The sequence below is a fragment of the Columba livia genome, chromosome 3 (assembly GCF_036013475.1).
Source record: "Columba livia isolate bColLiv1 breed racing homer chromosome 3, bColLiv1.pat.W.v2, whole genome shotgun sequence".
NCBI lineage: Eukaryota > Metazoa > Chordata > Aves > Columbiformes > Columbidae > Columba > Columba livia.
In genome coordinates, this window is record NC_088604.1 from 34217342 (window position 1) to 34235681 (window position 18340).

Genomic DNA, 18340 nt, shown 5'->3' on the forward strand with positions numbered 1-18340 from the left:
AAGCATACATGTGACCCATTTTATTTAATTAGTGCGAGATGCTGTCCAAGCAACAACTCTTCTGCACAGATTGCAACTCTTATATCTTTCTTTACAGTATTCATTGTGAGTAAATAGGGGCATGCTATCCTGAAAATAAAGAATTATGGTGTCAAATCCACCAGCTGAATCCTTGGCTCACAGGCATAACTGTACTCCAATGATAATATAAGATGAGCTGGACTTATTTCTACTCAAAACTTACAAATAAAAAAACAGATGTAAAAGAAAGCAGATATTGGAAACAGGTTTGAGGGTTTGTACAGCTTTTTCTAATTGAGGACTGCACCATTAAAATAATCCAAATAACTCTAATTCAAATCATATTCATATTTTTGAGACCAAAAACATTGGCACGACTAATTCCTCTGCAATACAAATTTTACATTAAATGCTAATCTGAGAAAATGATACTAGATGGTACTAGACTATAATAGATTGTGATTCCTGTATTCACATAGAGTACCATATCCTTCCTAAATGAAAATTAATTGGATTCACTCAGTTATTTGACAAGCAAAGCACTTCTTAATGCAATAACATCCCGCCTGACCAACACTGTGAAGATCCTGACCTGCCTGAAGATGAAACGGTACCAGGTTTACTCCTCCAGAGAAACTTGTCTCACCGTTCATGTGTTCTGCCACCACTAAAGATGTTATTACCACATAAACACACAAACCAGACCTTGACAATATTCAGCTGGTTGAAAAGAAGAAAATAGTCAGTGACTGTAGTGATGAATGCAGTTTTTTTTGTTAAGAAATGACTTGACCTCATCTTATGCCAAATGGTTCATATTTTTATGTAACATCAAAGAGGTCTTGAAATTCCACATTATCCTCAAAAATACAGGTTCTTTACAATTAAGCTATTATTCAAGCCCTTATCAAACTTTTTGATTTCAAAATAAATGAATGGAAGCCTGAATCTACATCCCAGTCCTAGTCCAAGATGCCAACTCAAGTGAACATTTTGAATCTTTTATTTTGTCAATATGCACTTTCTAAAATGTGAAGATCAATTTTGCAAATAAGAATCCAGTTGTCTCCAAAACTGAATAAGTAATCCCAAACTGATGTTTGAATAATTCATCAATTTTAAAATCCCCTAAGCAAATTTACCACAAAAATAATATCAGATATTTCTTGAGAGAATTCTTCATCATTACACCAACGTGCTATTCAAGGGGATTTTGTTTGAGGAGGTTAGAGGCAACAACTTTTTATTTAATCATGAAAAATTTATTGCAATGTTAACTACAAAAAGCCCACTCCTACTCCATAACCATTAAAATGCAGGAAGTCACCTATTCAATAATGCAGAATTGTTGTGTATTAAAAATTTAAATCTATAAATATTAATAGAACACAGGTCAGTCTCTTAACCAACAGAGCCAGTTGTACACACAGCTATTGTTGTGAGCCTTAGGGGTTATGCATTTGTTATGGCATAGAGCAAAACAGACATGATAAAAGGCAGTTGTCTGATAAAGGAAATTTTGGTCCCTTTTTCAGATGAAGGATAAAGACAAGAAATCCTGTATTAATCCAGGAGTCCGTGGTTGTCCTTTGGGAAGGAAACACTCCTATTTCCATCTAACAAGTCAATGTGCTAGAGTCAGCTTTACAAGGGCACGGCATGAAGGTATTTATAAGTAACCGCAGCCAAAGTTAGCTTCTGCAGCCTTGCTCCTTTACACTATTTTGACAGTATGAAGAGATCAGAAACGTGGTGCTGCTTTTCAGTCCCTTGGTCTTCAAAGCCACAGCCAGCATATGCAAATGTATCTATATCAACAGAGAGGTGATTGACATGCAGGAGATAAGAAGCAAACTCCTGGGTTATTGCAGTCCAGGTGTCTGCCACCCCCAGGAATGGGAAAGCTGAGCGGGTTGTGAAGGAGGGGGCTTTAAGTGGTACTCATCAGCGCAGAGCAAACCTGAAGTACTGGAAAGCTACAGCTCTCTCCTCAGCAGCGATTCCTCTTAGATGTGTCAGCACTTTTTGGATTCAGGTAGCATCAGCCTTATTTCTGGCCAGGAAAAAAACAAACTCTTCATTGTAGTAAAGACACATGGCCCTTTGCAGCTTGAAACAAATTCACATCCCTTGAGCATTTGTCAGCTAGTTAGCTATATCTGTGAGTGGTGGCCTACATGAAAGACATGCATGTGACTTGACAGATGAGAGGAGCTTGGACAGTGTGCATAGCACAGGTCCATCAGGGCTGTGTCTAGAAAAATGTGTTTCCTTCTTCACTCACTGCTCTCCCACTTAGCTGCACTGGGAAACCACTGGAACATAGCCCTGCTGTTAGACAGTTTTATTTATGGATGATGGATGATTAATGGTGGTTACAAAAAATGCCATGTAATATTTGAAGCGGAGGCAGAAACAGGTGTCTCCTGTGTGCAGCCGAAGGGTCAATAGTGGGGCAGGTCTGCTGCCAGATGGTGCAGAGGGGCTGTGTGTGCTTGCTTTGTGAGAATACAAGTGCAAAGATAGGAGCATCTTGCTGCAGACTTACGTGGTCTGAGAAACATTTCCTGGGTAGCCACTATCTGCCTGTCTTTCTCAGAAAGTCCACCAAAAGAATTGCCTCTGGGTGAAAACGTTGAAAGAAGATGAAGGAAAGGATTAAGGCAGCTTTGCCACAACCATAGGAAGCCTTCAGAGGACCTGAGGGTCTACCCACTTTAAAAAAAAAAATGAAAGAGTATCAGATCGGTGCATTTCTGCATTTTTTTTTCTTCTACTTTTTCTTACAGGCTGTCAGCACTTCCACCAATCCCCATCAGGTAGAGCAGTAAGAAACTGCAGGCCAGAGCATAGGAATAATTCTGCAACACACTACAGAGAAAGCTGATCTCACATATAGAATCGTAGAATCATTTCAGTTGGAAGAGACCCTCAGGATCATTGAGTCCAACCATAACCTAACTCTAGCACTAAACCATGTCCCTAAGAACCTCATCTAAATGCCTTTTAAACACCTCCACGGATGGGACTCCACCACTTCCCTGGACAGCCTGTTCCAATGCCTGACAACCCTTTCCATGAAGAATTTTTCCTTAGTACTCAATCTAAACCTGGTGCAACTTGAGGCCATTTCCTTTTTTCCTATCACTTGCTACTTGCGACAAGTGACCAACACCCCCCATGCTACAACCTCCTTTCAGGTAGTTGTAGACAGCAATAAGGTCTCCCCTCAGCCTCCTTTTCTCCAGGCTAAACAGCCCCAGCTCCCTCAACCACTCCTCATCAGACTTGTGCTCCAGGTCGCTCACCAGCTTCATCGCGCTCCTACATTCACCACAACTCTTTGGCCCAGCCCTCCAGCCAGTTCTTTATCCATCAAAGAGTACAACCATCCAGGCCATGAGCTGCCAACCTCTCCAGGAGAATGCTGTGGGATACAATGCCCTTTAGCACAATCAGGAAAGCACACGTTTTCACCATTTCTCAGAATGATGGTGTTGAACAGCTTCCCAAACTGCTCCACAGGGTGCTCCTCCAGCCCTGCTCCTTGATGAAGCCATCAGCACCTGGAATCAGAAGCCTCATGCCGTGGCCTCTCTGGGACCTCAGAGAAATGCACCAGGCAGAGTCATCTCATCCATATTCAGCAACATTCATTGTGCTGAGACTGTTCTTCAGGCTTTGAGAAGCACTCTCTGATTTTTGCTCTGCTGGAATTTGCTGAACTGGCTTGAAACAAGCCTGGACCACTTAATATGTTTAGAGATAATCCTAAAAAGCTGCGTGGAGTTTTCTCAGTGCTGTTTTCCTGGTTTGTGCCTTTAAAACAAAACAAAACAAAACAAAACTGTGTGTCTTGTTCCTTATTAGTGCCTATAGCTGGTGTATTGTACAGAGTAATTTCTCCACATCTGCTGAAAGGTCAGACTTCATTGTAAAAATAGTCAAGAAAAAGGTCTCTTTGGTTTGGTTGGTTGGGTTTTTTTTTATTCTTACAAGGTCCAAGGCTGGTGCATGAACAGTTAGAAACTAGCCCATACAGGAAGAAAGTCAGAACACCAGGGTATCTTCAGGAAAGTCATTACAGATTCCTCAACAAGTTGTGCAGATAAGCAGCAAATAATGTTGACAGTGAACATTTAGATTTTACTCCCGTTCATGGAAAAGTTTTCATCCCAAAATGAGGAGCCCCTGCATGATCCATCTGTGTACTCCAAAGCATGATTTGATGTTAGGGCTTAATTCAATTTCAGACTAATGAAAGCCATAAATAGTTTCATAAGGCCAGTAGAATGAGGAAAATACAAACTAAATGGAGACAACGTTCAGTTAATGAAATGTTTTGAAATTAGAAACACTGGTTTTAAATTAAATGTTTCTTAGGCAATCTGGACCTGTTTAGAAAGCCTATATTTACTTACCCAAGTTTGAAAGTGAAAAGCAATTTCATAGGTGTGTGTTTGCCCTAAACTTTTTTGTCTGCATTTCTAAGGGCTTTTGATATGCCACTTTGTGGAGTGGTCCCTGCTTTAAACAACATTATTGTTCTGCAAATGATCGATGGCTTCTCTGAACATAGTGGAAAACACATATGTCCCATCTGCATATCTGATTATATTCAGAATGTAAGCCACAGCCAGTGACAGATCTTTGGTCTCCCAAAATTTTACCCCTCTTAGAAATGACCATTTTTATCCCATTGTGATATTTATCCCACTTTTGATTTTTTTAACTCTGCAACACCGAAGCCAAACAGGATGAGTTGACCTTACTTGGACCTTACCAGGACAAGGAAGTCAGGATGTAGCAGCAGGTAATAATTTTTAAGCACAAGGTTAAATAGCCTGAGGTTAGAGAGGAAAAGCTCAGCAAAACACTTCTAATTGATTTGATATAGGCAATCACACTGTTTGCATCTGTAAACAGAGCCTGTGCAATAAAAGATATTAAAAAAAAATAAAAAAACCAAACCAAAACAAACCAAACAAACAAACAAAAAACACAGAAAAAGCTATTATTTTCTATGTTTTAGCAGCCCCAGGTTCCTCCCACAAATCCTGCAGGACTTCTCAGTTGGTTCTACTTCACTAATTGTTTTCACTCACTCTGGGTCATACAGTCTCACATAGCTGCACATGATTAACACCACTGCCAATTATTACTTCTTTATCATCTCTTTAATTCACTGCTAGACTTTTTGTTCTTTGATTAATTGGATCCTTTCTTTTTTCTCAATTTACAGCCTGATCTTTAAGAAACACTGAACGTGGCCACTCCACATGCCCAGTTCCTTGCTCTTGCTTTCTTTAATATTTGTTTCCTTCCTTCTGCTGCTGCTTATGGCATGCTGTGGTTTTTACAGCTTAAGTAGTTTGTCATACGTCTATTTTTGGGCAATTATCATTAAACTTTACCAATCTGTGTGTCCTCACAGAAGGAGTGTGGGCCTGGAAGTGAGGAGGATGTGGCTTTCTGTTCATGGATGTCGCTTTATATGTCAGTGCCAGAGATTCCCTCATTTCCAGAAAGCAGACATGTATGTTTAGTGTTGTCTCTTCTAGAGACACTCTGGGAAAATTATTTGGAGAACCAAATTCCCTGCTAACAAAACTAGTGGGATTGCTCCAGGGCAAAATGTGACCCAGTGGCTGTGTAGCATTTCAGAAGTCCACATTTTTGCATCCTCTCTTAGTATTTCACCATTCAGAGGAATACAGGGCATCTAACAAATAGCATACTATGAGTCTGTTGGGGCTAGTTGATGGATTACATGCTGAAAGTACAAAACTTGTGATAGATCTGAGGAGGTTTATTCTTTTCCCCCTTACAGAGGCTTCTGCCTAATTGAGCAATTTTGTTTTCTAGCTAAGGACAAACAAGCTTCTTAGAGTATGGCCCCACCAAACTATGGCTGAACACAAAGAAGAACATTTAGTAGAAGTTGCAGCTCAGTCTCCACATCTATGTAGACTCATTAGCAAGAGCCACACACTGACACTTGTGTAACTTTTGCTTCTGAGCTGGCATGGTCTCTCCTCAGCATCTGCCCTGTGTTTGAAGAGTAGCTGGGCATAGTTAAACCATGCCTTTGTTTTAACAAGCTCCAGTTGTGTATTTCACCAGAAAGCAAAATCTTCATAAAAAAGACTGGATTTACAGTGACAAAAAGATGCAAAATGAACACACATTATGCATTAGATAGGGTTATAAATACTGAGACATTTTATTTGGAAGAAGACAAGAGAAGAATGTGTTTATGTACATGTACTAGATATAAAAGCATAAATGCTGAAACTTTCGCATTTGAACATGCATCGTAACAACAAAGTCGAGATTGGGTGTGAGGAAAATCAGTAGGCTTGCTGTATAATAGCTTTTATTTACAATTTATCCGCAGTTTTTGGTAGCATTCACAGTGATTTACAGGATTCCATTTATATGCTTATTACAATTTACAGTATTTGCTGTAAGCACTGAAAGTTGACTGGAAACTATTAACACCTATTTATCAGAGTGTTATAAGCAGAAGTCTTGAGACTGCATCTAATGCTTTTGGAATAGTTTTGTAGAGACAAAAATCTGTCTTGTGTTTCAGCATTAAGGAAGGACAGAAGGAGGGAAATTGAGTTGCTATAGCATCTATATATATATAGCAGTTCCTTGAGCAATATTCAGAGTTAATTCAAACAAGAGAGAAGTGAATTCTTCTCTTTGTTGTTTACCATTAATAGAAGAGTTGATTGTGTAAGATGCAGCTACTGAGGCATAATAAGAGAGGATGGCTGAAATGTATCCAAAACTGGAACTTGACCAGCACTGTTGGTAATACATGGGAAGGAAAGAAAGAATCCAAGTTGCCACCTATCTGGAAAGCCCTCTGAACAGCTCAGGCATCAGAAAAAGTCTTGAGGAGCCAACAAGAAAAAAAAAGAAAAAAAAAGATGTCACAGAAGAAAAAGTAATGCAAAGCCTGACAAAACCGCATTGCTCCTTCCCTTCAATATCTGAAAGTAACGTCCCAGTCATGGATCTGTAATGTCAGGGAGAGAAGAGATTTTTTTTTAAAAAATGCAGATTCTCAAATATATTTATTTTTTAATACCTTGGACAGAGACAAAGTAGTATTGCATTTCTGTAAGCCAAACCTTAGAATCTTGCCATGTCATATATATACAATACAGTATTTGATTTTGTCTAAATAATAATATAAATATACAAATTAGATAAACTGCTACAATTAAATGATGGGTTTTCTACGCCGGTGGTTGTATGCTCTTGCAACTATGCTGATGATCTTCAGTTCGATAATTGGGTAGACATTAGAACAAGACTTTGTCGATCATAGAAATCATTTCTACTCTTTTCTCAGAGGGAAATCCAGAGTGTTGTACACAAGAGTACAAGAAACTATATATTTTGTACTGGCTTCCAGAACTGGCTGGGTCATACCTTTACTAAGCAGGGCACTGTTTGATCTTCAGCATAGCTGGAACATGGTTTGCTATTAAGCTATGTGGGACTAACATAAACTTATGCTTCCTAGGTTTACTGTAAAACACACATGTAACAGGCTAAGAAAGTTTAGTTCAACCTGACACAACACTGACACATTGCCCAGCTCTCAGCTGTACTACTTAAATTGTGGCATCATAACTGTCAGTGTGGTCTGACATAATCTGCGAAAGTATTGTAAATGCCTTCTCTTTCTGTGTGTTACCATGGACAAATTTAATGGTTAATTGCATGTTGGATTCTACACCTCTGGCATATCATATAATTCTATGACTCCAGTTCATCCACAAATACACTTAAAATTAAGTTTCTGGGGTTTATCATAGATTAAAATGTCACTGTGAAGAGTTCTACTATTGTCTCAATTAGATCTTATAAATGTATTCTTGTTAGCCAATTAAATAATTCTGTTTTATAAGAGATTGCATTAATAACAATCGGCATACATTAATTCAAATTTTTAGGAAGGTATTATCATGAATAAAACCCATCAGGAACATGTCTCCCTGCCGTTCTCTTCATGATTCTGTATTTTAAATGACAACTTATCTCAAAATTCAGGACAAAAGGCCTTGACTGAAGACATTTTAAGCTGATAGAAAGTCTAACCTATTTCAAAATGCTTCAAACTAGCCTTGCTAGTCACCACTAATATTATCAAAGTTTCACAGAAAATTAGAGCAGGAAAGTCCTTCATGGGGTCATTTAGTAATTTAGACAGAATCAGGAGCTGTCACTAAGTTCAGTGACTACAAATCACATCTTAGAAAATATAGTTCCTTATGTTGAAGAATTACTCATTTAAAATATGTTTATACATTCATTTTTTATTCTGCAGAAGCACATCTTTTCTCATTGTTCATTTATTCATATTATTGAACACTGGAACAGGCTGCCCAGGGAGGTTGTGGAGTCTCCTACTCTGGAGACATTAAAAAGCCGCCTGGACCCCTTCCTGTGTAACCTCATCTATATGTTCCTGCTCCGGCAGGGGGATTGGACTAGATTATCTTTCGAGGTCCCTTCCAATCCCAAACATTCTGTGATTCTGTGATTCTACTTCCTTGGCTACACAGTGGATGCAATATTTTTTCAGATGCCAGGTTGTTACAGTCAAAACTATTTTTTTCCCTTCTAGCTGGCTGTAATCTTTAAGAGTACCCCAGAGTCACAGCAGATCTCTGCTTCTCTGAGCACCCTTTACCCCCCAAGCTGAATCCAGCCTGTCAACAGCCTGTTTTGCTTGTCTATGCCCATTATGAGGAGCCCTTCCACTTAACAGACATGCCACTGAGGAAAAACAAAAACAACACCACCAAACCAAACCAACCAACCAACCAAACCCCAAAACAAAACAACCCCCCAAACAAAACAGAATTATGCTGAACAGAATTATGGTGACCAGTTAAAAAATGGCAGGTTTGAGTACTTAATGATTCCTCTTTTTTTTGTGTGTGTGTAATTTTATTCTTTGTTGGTTAATCTACCTTGGAGTTTAAACGTACGGTAAACTCCCTCTTGCTACTCCACTGACATGTTTACCTGCCTCTGAAGTATCACTGCTAGCTCTCTTGATTTTTGTTAAACTTGCATAAGTACTCTGCTTATTGCACTACTATTCCTTGCTCTGGAGTGCATTTTCATGCCCTAGATGCTGCTGCTGCAGATGTTTGTTGCTTTGAACATCTCTGACTTTGTAAAATTCTACTGACGCTTTCACACATCAGTCAGGGGTAGAATCAAGAGGAGTGACTGATCAAGCATTGAGACCATCCTGTAGTGTGATAGGACATGCTGTTCCGGCTTGCAGAAGTGTGTGAAGAGCCATATTCCTACTTAATTTAAAAATCGCTCATTGGTAATTAAGCTGGTAAAGAGTTCCTAGTGGTACAGAAACCAGAGAAAAACCTCATTGAAAAACCTCAACTCAGGGTGCAAAAGACACGATATATAGCAGTGCCATTCTCCTCTTATGAAATCTTTTGCCCAGCATAGGTGGCAGTTTCTCTGCTTGTGCTGGATTTATTGCTAGCCAGGAATCCATGAGAAAGACTGCGGTGGTAACTGCTAATTGCACAGTGGTTTCACATGGTCAGGTTTTGATGGACACTGCACAGAAGTCTTACACTTCATCTTCCACTCTGACTAAAGCTTCCTCACAGTCAAGCCCAGTTGGAATGGGTTTTGTGTCCTCTTCATTACATTTTAGAGTTTATCTGTGGAAACTTAGGGTGGTGTGTGATTAACCATAGGGCTTCGATTTCGTTGGAAAGTTCTCCTTTAATGCAGAACTCCTTACACCGGAAAGAAGATGTTGACTACCATTTAGTCACTATTTATTCTAGAATCCTGAGTTACATTTTTGCTGTTTCTTCTGCCTATTCTTGGTCTTAATCCACCAAATTCAAGACTTCACGGAGATATTTGCCTTTGTAAAATATTACTGCAGTTTTTTGCTATCTAAATACTAAATATGCATGTTTTGCTGATACTTCAGAAAATCTACATACACATTTCAGCTACAATAATGATCAGAAGGTTGGAAGACCTCTCCTGTGAAGAAAGGCTGAGAGACTCAAGGTTGTTCAGTCTGAAGAAAGGAAGGCTCCTTATTGCAGTCTTTCAGTTCTTAAAGAGGGCTTATAAGAAAGATGGAGAGAGACGTTTACCAGGGCTAGTAGTGATAGGACAAGGGGTAACATTTTAAAATAAAAGAGAGCAGATTTAAATTAGATGTAAGAAATTTTTTTACCATGCGGGTAGTGAGATATTGAAACAGGTTGCCCAGAGAAGCTGTGGATGTTTCACTACTTGGAAGTGTTCAAGGTCAGGCAGACGGCGCTTTGAGCAGCCTCATCTAGTGAAAGATGTCCCTGCTCATGGGACAGTGTGTTGGACTAGATAACCTTTAAAGGTCCCATCCAATCAAACCATTCTATGATTCTATGACTTTAATTTACTGTTTCAGAGTTGCATAGCATTGAAGATAAATTTTTGACTTATACTACATTTGTTGACATTGCTACTAGCTTCTAAATAATTGACTTGAGTTTCCAACTATAGCCTCATCTGCAGTATATAGTTGAATGAAAATGTAAGTATATTCAGCCTGCTAACTAGTCATGTTGTGAACTGAAAAGCAGCATGTTCAGGAAAGGATAACCAGCATTCTGTCACTCTGAAATTTTTAATGAAAATATCTGAGTAAGCATTTAGCAGTAATAAAGATGCCACTTTTATTAGTGCATGGAGGGGAAGGGTTTGGGAGGTTAAGATTATTTTTAGAGGGGGGCAAGCTAGGTGCTGTGGCAGATAATGGTTGCCTGGTAACACATATAGGATTACAAGATAGCAGGGTGATTGTTGCAGGATTATTTCATCAGTAATACATTGGGAAAAAAAAAAAAAAAAGAAAGAAAGAAAAGAAACAAACAAACAAAACACATGCACACACAAAAGCAACCACCCAACCAAAAACACCCCAGCAAACTGTTTTTTGGCAAGTTCTGTTTTTCAGTGTCTTTTGAGCAATTAAATTATACCAAGCTTTCAGAAATATATGTTCTAGAAATGCAAGACCAGAGTAGAAGCTTCTTAGTCATGGTTTGTGTTGTATCAATAAGAAAGCGAGTTTTGCCCTTGGGCTTGGATTAGATTTATTTTAATTTGCCTTGCATGTCAGTTTACAAACACACAACAAACTTGGATGCTCCTCTGTGTGCTCTTCTGCCTTAACACATATTTGTTGATATTTCTTTTGTAATATCTTTGGACCTGCTCCTAAGAGTGCAACTTATACTGAAAGCAAAATTTTTTTAATAAGATCACTTGTATACAGCTACTACTTCTCATCACTAAGAGTGTCAGAATTAGGTTCTACATAAACGTAGACTGGTGAGCTTTTCTAAGCATGTGTACTAAAATCTATATTTAGGTATTCAGTTACTGAAAAAAGTATCCTAATTTGCACAGACATTGAGTACTCATAATGAACATTGTTTGCCATGGGCATTTTTGATCCTCAGAGTGTCTTGCTTTAGGCAACATTTAACAATTTTGGCATCAAAATATGCTTAAACTTGTTGGTTGGCAAATACAGTTGTCATTGCTGTATTCTTAAGACTACTTTTTTTCTCTGAACGTGTCCTAACTTTCTGCCAAAAACACTTCTCCAGACAAAATGGGGACAGCTACATAAGTCACTTTACAAGTGGTTTCTCAGAGGTTCAGTCTCTTCCTTTGAAGTCTTTAAACTTTCCCAAAATCTTTTCTTTCACTGTCACGGACCAGGAACTCATACTACATCACATCATTTGTTGCTAAGTTCCTGTAAAGCTCTGGTATAAGCAGGAGCTGATAGTGATTGATGATGAATCACACTGGCCTTTGAGTTTTTTATGTAGTAAAATTAATCTTCCTGGGTTTTGCATACATGGAATTGTCCCGTGACTCCATAGCTGTGACCTGTGCTGAAGCATAGTACAATGAATTATAAAGGACCTTGTCCTTGGACTTTTTTGGGTAAATTCTCTTGTAACTCCATGGACTCTCTTCATAAGGAACAGAGGGAGAGTCAAACTGGGGAGCACACCCACTAGTGCAATTTACCCAAATTACCAAAAGTCTCAGCCAGCAAAAGAAAGGTGTTCTGTCCTAAGTCTTATAATTCTTCTGATTTTGTTGAGGTGGTGTGGGGTGTGTGGAGACTGTGGAGTTTTCTGATCTGTCCTCTTGTTCAATAAATGCTTGTGTCTCTCTTGATTTCACTGGAAGATGTTTATGCCTTCACTAGTTTGCTATATCTGCTAGGCAGACTTTTAACATCAGATGTGGAACGTAAATACAGACTTTTGTGGAAAGGGAAAGGAATAAAATGAGAAAATCTCTGCTACCAGCTTTTTTCTCTCACCCCGGTCCTACTTCTCTTTCTCCTGTGTAGGTGGTAACCTGCATTCTCCGTGGGAAACAGAACCTCTTCACACTCATTCTTTACTCACGCAACAAATCTTCATCTCTCACACACCTCTCATGTTTGTGCCATGTTTTTAATCTATATGCAACTGCAGCTTTTAATGGACAATATTTTCTCAGTATGAATAGCTAAATATGAAGGATCTACCTTCATTATAAAAATGAAACAATTAAAACATTGCTCCCTCCAGCTATCATCACTCCATCAGTCCAGCATTTCTGTAGTGGAAGTTTGCTAACAAAGTCTCTACTTTCTAAATGTGTTTAGTTTGTGGTTTTGTTTGTTTGCTTGGTTGTTTGTTTTAGCAGCATCCTTTAAGGTCTCATTTCTAACATTATTTCATAATTAAAATAGATAGGAGAATCTCCTCTCTACTTTCTGTCTCCACTAAAAATAAAAAGGAAGGTTTTCTCTTGAGTATTCTGACTCTTTTAATTACCCTCTCAAATTTAATTTAGGGTTTTTTTTTGTTGTTGCTCAAAGTAATTTTGCTTGCCAGCAATTAAAGATAGCGTGTTGTACAACAAACTGTTCCAAACACTGGGGGAAACCTCAGGAAAATAGTTCCCATGGTGTTTAGTCAGACTTGCATAACTGCTGCTTAGTGAGGAAGGTAAGACAAGGGTACCCAAGAACATAAAACCAGAGGGCACTTGATGTCCTGGGTTTCAAAATGCCTGTTGAGCCAGAGTGGCCAGATCTTCCAGCCAGCCTGCTGATGTGTTTTGTCACAGCAGGGATGGAGCATTTTACCAAGGTGAATTTGTTCAAGATTCTTAGTCTGAAGGCCAGGTTATTATATGATTCTCTTTCCTTTTAACTTTGGCAGTTATGATGAATAAAAGATGCTGAAAGCATGATTTATGAAGGGGTAGATCTACAGAACTCCCTCCTTCAAAGCCCACCTTTCTTCTCTTAGCTCACTGCTCACATGCAGCAGGGTTTCACTGTTCCCTGAAAAAAAAGCCCTGAGCCTCAAAGCTGCACTGAGTCACCCAGAAATTGGGTGCTGAGTACTGGCCATCCTGAAGCTGTAGCTCAGGAATCCACAGCTGAAACTACTGACGTGCAGCAACTCCTTAAAGCTAGAAATATTATTTCTTGCTTTTGCTACCCAGGGGAAGAAGGAAAGAGGGAAATCTCTCTGCAGGGTAATCTGCATGCGGGACAGGCTCACTTACAAAACTACATAAGAACTGAAGAGTTCTGGTTTTATTTGAATGAAGTTAGAATACGGACATCAAGCTTTACTCAGACAGTAAAGCCTTGTGTTTAGGAGTTCCCACAAGACAACCTGGCACTCCCCTCAAAAATTAAGTCAACCCTCTCCTTTTTAAAAAAAAAAAATTATCCCAAAGTGACTGGAGTAATGTTTTGCTCCTGCCTTTATCATGAACAAAATCTGACAGATCCGGAGGCCTTTCCCATGTTTCTATGGGCCCATACAATGCCTGAGATCACTGATTCTGTCTGGGAGCTTCAGAAGGCCACAGCTCACCCTTGTCCTCAGACCCTTTGTGCCTGTGTCCCACAGAAAGGCAAATGCCACGTGCACCACACCAATGGGGCAGTGAATCCAAGAGACAGGGGATGGATAGTTCAGTCCTGTTATGCCCTGTGCTCCAGTGGGAATAAAACCCCACATTTTTAGTGGCTTGCATTAAATGGCTCCTTATGGGCACACTTGGCTCTGCTGTTTCATCACCCTCCCTAAGCAAAAGCACCTCCAGCAGCACTGCCCAAGTGTTATACAGCCCTGACTCTCTCCAGGCCCTTCCCCATGTAGCTGTGGTTTTAGCTATTGCATTACACTGATTTATCAGTCCCTGTTAACTCCATCCCCTGTAGTACAGTCCTGCATTTCACTGTCATGCTAGGAAAAAAATCTTTAATGTGTTAAGCCGACTTCTGCCCACAACTGCTCCATTAATTCCATCAAATCTATTTTGGTCTTACTTCTGCCATCAGTTCTGCCACATTTTGTGCCAGCTCATACCAATAAGCTAAATTATTAAGGCTTAGAGCCTTACTCAGATAATATGGGCATTTTCTGAGCAGCACAGGACAAAGGTTAGCAGCAGAACGAAGCAGTGGGAAATGAAGCACAGAAGGGATGTAGCATAAACATGTCACCAGTTTTCTAGCCAGTCCTAGCATTAATGTACTTACTATATTTTCCATGTCATTTATGCCATCCTCTTCCCAGTTAATTTTGTAATCTGAATCTGAGGACTCAGGATGGGGATAACTGCTCTTCTGGAAAAGGAGAGTTTGTTTTAACTATTTGAAAACTAAAGAAGAAACAGTGTAAATGAGGAGAGGGGAGGCTGGAAAATTTTGTATGGGAAAAGGAATGTTTCATTAACTTTCTTTGCACTATAAAATGAGTGCAAAATGAGCAAGATTTGTCTAAGCAGCTTTAGTTTAGAATGATCCAAAATATCTTCACAAATATAGTGGAGTTTGTTTTTAGGGGAAGCTTCATTTTCCACTGAAGGATTATATCATGCTTGGATCAGAAAATAAGGAATAAAGCCTGGATTTGTCCCTCCTAAATTCTAGTGTCAAGATACCATACCATAGCAACCAAAGACATTTTCAATCTTTGGTGTGGCTTTCCAGCCCATGACAACCAGGGTAGGGACCCTAACCCCACCCACCTTCTGCCAGATCTCTTGCATTTGATTCATTTCCCTTCATGCAAGGAATAGGACCATCTATATAAAAAAAGAGCTCACCTCACCTCATCCTGACCTTTGTGCTAGCTGTGGAGGGAACAAGCAAGAAGGAGTTGAGTGAAACAAACAATGAGGGTTGTTTTTAATGGGCAAGTGTGAGGATAAACTAAACTGGAGTGGGTTGGAAGATATCAGCAAGTTTTATGGAGAAATATTAAAAAGGAAAGTGGTCCTGTACATTTCTTCAAGAGTTTGTCATCTGGTCACACTCTGTATGGGATGCTAGAAGAGACATGAACTAGGGGCAGGATATAGTGTGTGTGTCAATATTAGGAATATTGGGGACACAGGATCTAACAAAAATAAAAAAGATCAGCTCTTTGCAGAAGTGGTGGAGTGCAACTGGGTCCCTGCCATGATACTTCTGCATTGTTCAAGTTTGGTTTCTTCACTCTCTTCACCTTCAAGGAACTTCCCAAATAAGTGGCTACTTCATGAACAAGTCCTAATGGGGACTCATCACATTTTACTCTTGACATTGCTCCTGCATGGTGCTTACTACTATAGGGACAACAATTAAGTGTACTTCAGATGGAAAAATGTCACCTTATATATGAAACAATTCTGATTTCCTTACGAGCCTGGATTTAATATTCATGGATCCTCACATTGTTTTCCTTATTTAAAAAACATAGTCCTCCTCCCCCAAAGTCTCTGTCAGAAGCATGAAGAACAGAAGCATATTGGTTTGTAAGATTAAATTCCTTTTATCTTCTTAGATGCTAGTCTTCACTTTGATAAGTCAAGGTAGGTTAGGAGGTCTCTGTAAAGCATGGAGTTTCACTTCTCATCTTCCTTAGGACAGACTTCTCAGTCTCTTCCTAATCTTTCTTGTAACTCCCATCTGCACCCTTAGAAAGACTATGTTTTGAGACAGGCTAACCGAGGACAGAATTCCTAGCAGAGCAGATGTATCTTGATTTATAAATGGGCCTATGATCTTTTACTTTTTATTCCACCAGCCTTTTGTAGACTAACATTTGCTTTCTGATTTTCATCTCTTTTGAGCAGTGATCCTTAGAGAGCTGTGATTAGAAATTTAGGACTGCATCCAGACTTACCGTAGCATTGACTTTCATATTGCCACCTAACTACATTGCCTATTTCCCCTTGTTAATCCTTCCGGCTTTGCTTGGGTTTGCTTGACCTATACAATTTTTCTGTCTTGCTATTTATCACCCTCCCCAGAACACTGCTACACATATATAACTTCACAAACCTTATGAATATGTTTGCTGTCCCTCAGTAGTCACCTTTTCTTTGGATCTTAGCCAGTTTCTAGTCCATAGCAACAAATTGTCACCTGCATCATGCTGAATTTCTTTATCCATTAAATGTCAGGGATTTTGTCAAAGGCAGTTTGAAAATCTAAATAAATAATGTCAATTAGTTTACCTTCCCTTATAGAATACTCTCCTGGCATTTTGAAAGACTGCTAAACAGCAAAAAGATATGATCTCCTTTCTAGCATACACACCCTCACTGAGCCCTACAGCCATGAGGCTTTAGAGGACTTGTAATTACGGTGATCATTATCTCCATAATCAATTCTCAAGTACAAATTCAAGAGATTAGAATTTTTTGAATAAAAATATATTTATCAGACATGGACATTGTATTAAAATAGAATACATGCTTTTGAAAATTCAATGCCTTTATTTCTTAATAGAAAAAATGTAGGCATTGTGGAAACTTACTGCACTCAGAGGATAAGCTTCTCCTCTGCATGTCATTTGTGCAGCCATTAGAAGCAGAGGCCACATGGTGTTACGTTGATCTTTTAGAACAAGATATCCAAATGGGAGATCTCAGTGCTACTGATGTTTTCAGTTACAGCAATCTTGTTTGGCAGAAAAATACTACTGACATTTAGGTGAGATTTTCTTTGGGACCCCAAAATTTTTACATGGGCCTCTCTTTTTCTTAATTTATCAGCACACTGGCATACATCAAACACCCTATAAAACAATGACTCTTTATACTTTAGTATTGATTTGGCATTAAAGAACTTTAAGATTTAAACATAGTTTCATTAGTGATTATAAGCCCTCAGTTTGAGCCATCTTCGAGACTAAGAGAATGGGTTGTCTGTTTAAATAAAAATCATATTGTTAAGCAGCAAATTAAACATTTAGATCACACTTTTCCTTCAGTTTCCCTGTAGAATCCTACGTTATTTTCAGAAGGTGTAGCAATTATCTGTATTACTTATTCAGCCGGTCAAAATGCTCATCTCTATAGGTCTCTGCTGTGTTTCTGTGCAATCACCATTTTTTCCCATTTTGAATTGCCGGAACACCTTATTACAAAGAGCTCTATTCCAACACAGAATGAGAAATTAATGATTTTCTGCACATCATTTCCCTTCATTTCAAATGGGATAAGCTTTCCTCAGCTTTGCAAAGGATCTGGAGGTTCCAGACAGAAGTATAGTCTTTGAGAGGGTGATTCAACCCATCTTGAGATAAGCATGAAGACAGATAACATTAATTGCCTTCAGAAGAATCTATGTCTCCCCATTGACTGTAGAAAGCAAACAATACATCTACATTCCCCAGTGCGGTGCTACACGGATACCTGATCTTAGTCTACGCGCACAAGCATGGTGGCCCCTCCATCCTCATGAATCAGTCCTTCTGTAAAAGCTCCAATATGGCTGATCACAGGACCTGAAGGAGCACCTCTGCTCTACACTGGTATTCAGAGGTGCCTAGTGACCTTTTCATGGTAATACACTGCATTAAGTAGATGTGCCTTAAAAGCCTAGGCAGATGTCAGATGTAGATGGCAAGTCCAGGCTCAAAAGCAGCCAGGAATATAGATGTTTTTGGGTTTTGACACCACCCACAGAAACATCAGCATCTCCCATAAAGCCTGAGTGATATACTGATGCCAGAAAGCCTATAGGAGAACTCCTGGCTTTAAATATATTAAAACAGAGAATCAAGGAGAGAATAAAATTTCTCTAGCAATTTAAGGATTTTGATGTTTTAATTGATTATACAGATTATTATTAAGTCTATGTATTCATTTACCTCTTTTTTTTTAATGAAATCCTTTCCACTTGAATGTGTAGATTTTCTCTGTGTGCATAGAA

General features: G+C 39.1%; 1 protein-coding gene across 12 annotated transcripts in view; it reads left to right on the forward strand.

Annotated features, from left to right (window-relative positions):
* The window catches only part of MEI4 (meiotic double-stranded break formation protein 4), a 149957-nt gene that overhangs the window by 22808 nt on the left and 108809 nt on the right, over positions 1-18340 (forward strand). Inside the window, exon 3 of one of the 12 annotated variants that reach the window (XR_010471213.1) lies at positions 2811-8196. The exons of the other annotated variants lie outside the window; for them this stretch is intronic. The gene's annotated coding sequence lies outside the window, so the exon portion shown is untranslated. Of the gene's footprint in view, positions 1-2810; positions 8197-18340 lie in introns of those variants that run through there. 12 annotated transcript variants of the gene reach the window in all.